The following is a 2854-nucleotide window of genomic DNA, read 5'->3' on the forward strand; positions in this document are numbered from 1 at the left end:
GAGTTAATTCTTCAATAGCTTAATGGAGATACCGCCTTTTACACATTCAAGGTTTAACCAATTTGAATTTAATGAAAGCACAATTGAAATGAGATTACTGAATACTAGTCTCTCAAGGGAATAATTTTGGTTTTAAAAATAAATATTGTTTCACTCTCAATTGAATAGAGTTTGTATTTAGTTGAGTGATATTAAATTCCTGAAATTATCTCTCTCTATCTCTCCTTTTTTTTTTCTTTTAACTACATTTGTGATGAACTATAACATAGCATTAAGGACATAAGCTCTGAATAAGACCAGTGATTCTACTTAGCAATTAATTATGTGACTTAGACAAGTTTCTAAACTTCTAATTTTCATTTTCTTGTCTAAATTGGTGAAATGATATTGCCTGTTTCCTGTGGTTATGAGGATTAAGTTAAGTAATAACATGCAAAATGCTGTTATAGTGCCTGGAAAATAACACTCAAATGATAGTCGATTTATTCTTTACTAGTCAGTTAACACATTTAATCTGGAATGTCCAGAATTGCAAACAGGCTATTCTTATGACATGTAAGAATTTCCAGGATTAAATTTAGTGACTTATGTAACATGATTAACTTCTCATACGTTCGGTGCTGCCGTCTATAATAATGTTAATAAGGATGAGATTACAGTCTTTTAGTAATTACTGTCATTGATTTCTACATATTAAATTTAAGCAAGTGTAATAAGTGAGCTATTAAGGTATCTTCCTTATTTTTCTACCTCATTAACTAAAATTGACGTGTATATGTGTAAAATTGACTTTTGAAGATTTCTGTGGTAAATTTAGAGAAGTCACATAAGGAAAAGACTGTTTATTCCTTTACTCAGCAAATATTTATGATTTGTAACTTGTTCACAATAACAAGATTTACTCTGTAGGTTGTATGTTGTTCTCATCAGTATTTCAAAATTTTAATGCTTATTTGTCTTATTTGTATCTTAACTACATTCTAAGAACTTTTAGAGAATTTTCTGTGTTTTAGCTTGGGTACAACTATTGGATAGATGTCACATTTTCACAGAAATCATCTGATGTCTGCAATTTGTGCTCTTGGTTTTCCATAAGTTTGACATTATAGTTTAGAATTTTCTTTATTCAAACATTGTAAGTGATATCACAAAGTATTCGGTTTATATGTAAACTATAGTATATATAATCAATATACATAATAACAAAGTACATAAGTTAACAGCAATTCTGCTAGCTATAATTTCATTACCATATTTTTGCAGTAACTCAATTTTACAACAATTTAAAAACTTATGTACTTAAATTTCAAAAACAAAAATCCCTTTACATATATTGAATTATTCTATTCACTCCCCTTAAACAGAGACACAACAGGTATTTGCATCCTTCTCCCATGGACTGGTTGTTATTATAAAATATATAGAAAGATCTATTTAAGGTTTTCCCTTTTAATATGATGGAGCAAAAATATGTCATTATGTAGCTGAATGATTTGTGAAAAGATCATTTTTCAAAAATTGCTCACATTGTACAAGAGTGAATAAAAGTACTGGGTACCACTTGAATGAGTACCATCGGGAATAAAATGTAGTTGAACTTAATCCTCATAACCTATATCAGAATAAGTTCTGGATGGATTAGAAACGTAAATATGAAAAATAAAACCGTATAAGTTTTAATAGAAACCATGGGAATTTTTTCTTCATCCTAGAGGCAGCAATGCCTTTACAATATAACAGAAAACCCAAAAGCTATGAAAGACGGATAAATTCACCTAACATAAAGAATTCCTACATGGCAAAAACCACCATGAGCAAAATAAAAAAGAAAATGGCGAGCTGGGGAAATATTTGCAATTCATGGTAAAAAACAAATTTTCCTGCATATCAAGGGAAAAGGACAATAATACAGTGGGAAAATGAACAAAGTATATGAACAGACTTGTTTTCATAAAAGGAAATATAATAGCTCTTAATCATGAAAACTTAACCTCACCTGTAAGATGGGAAATACCCCTTAAAACTACACGGAGTTTCTGTTTTCACCTGTCAGACCGCCCAGCATCAGAAAGTGTGACGACATTCTGTGGGAAGGAGGCCTTTCCTTCACGCTGAGAGTATAAGTTTCTGCCAGCTCTGTGAAGGGGAATTCCTAAAAGTTGTACCTTCTAGCAACTTCACATATAGATCGTTTTCACTGTATGAAGTGATGTGTGCACAAGGTTTATCGATTGATCCATTGTGTGTAATAGGAAAAGTTGGGACCAACCCATATACCTATGCAAGACTAGTTCAATAAAATTAGAATGTGTTCATAGAATGCAATACTATGCAACCTTAAAAAAGCATGAAGTTCTTGATGTATGTCCAAGTATGAGACAATCTCCAAGACATGTTCAGTTAAAAAAACAATAAGTAGACAATTTGTGTAAAAATAGGGAAGAAATTTATGCATGTAATTGTTTCTATATGCAAAAATATTTCTGGGAGAATACTCAAGAAATTGAAAGCATTGATCACGTCTAGGGATGGTAGTGGTGTTTGGGGCCAGGAATTCCAGGGACATTTTTCACTCTACTCTTACATATCTTTTAAATTTTGAGCTATGTGAATATATTACCCATTCTGAAATGAAATGTTAAAGGATATTATTTTTCTTACCAATAAAATAGGACTTAAAAATACACTATACTTTGCATAACACAAAAATTGTAGGAGAATCTACTTCACCATCCTATAACAATGGAACAATATTTCTTGAAACAATTGAAGTTGGTTCCGGAAATATTGTGTTATCCTACAGAACAAGATTTTTTTTTTTTTTTTTTTTTTTTTTTTTTTTTTTTTTTTCCTT

At 30.6% G+C, this 2854-nt stretch overlaps 1 protein-coding gene across 1 annotated transcript in view; it reads left to right on the forward strand.

The window, feature by feature from the left end:
* LOC103609287 (structural maintenance of chromosomes protein 1B-like) overlaps positions 1-2854 on the forward strand; it is a gene marked incomplete at its 5' end in the record, with an annotated part of 76474 nt that overhangs the window by 24759 nt on the left and 48861 nt on the right.

Source organism: Galeopterus variegatus, unplaced genomic scaffold (genome assembly GCF_000696425.1).
Source record: "Galeopterus variegatus unplaced genomic scaffold, G_variegatus-3.0.2 Scaffold9426, whole genome shotgun sequence".
NCBI classification, from domain to species: Eukaryota; Metazoa; Chordata; class Mammalia; order Dermoptera; family Cynocephalidae; genus Galeopterus; species Galeopterus variegatus.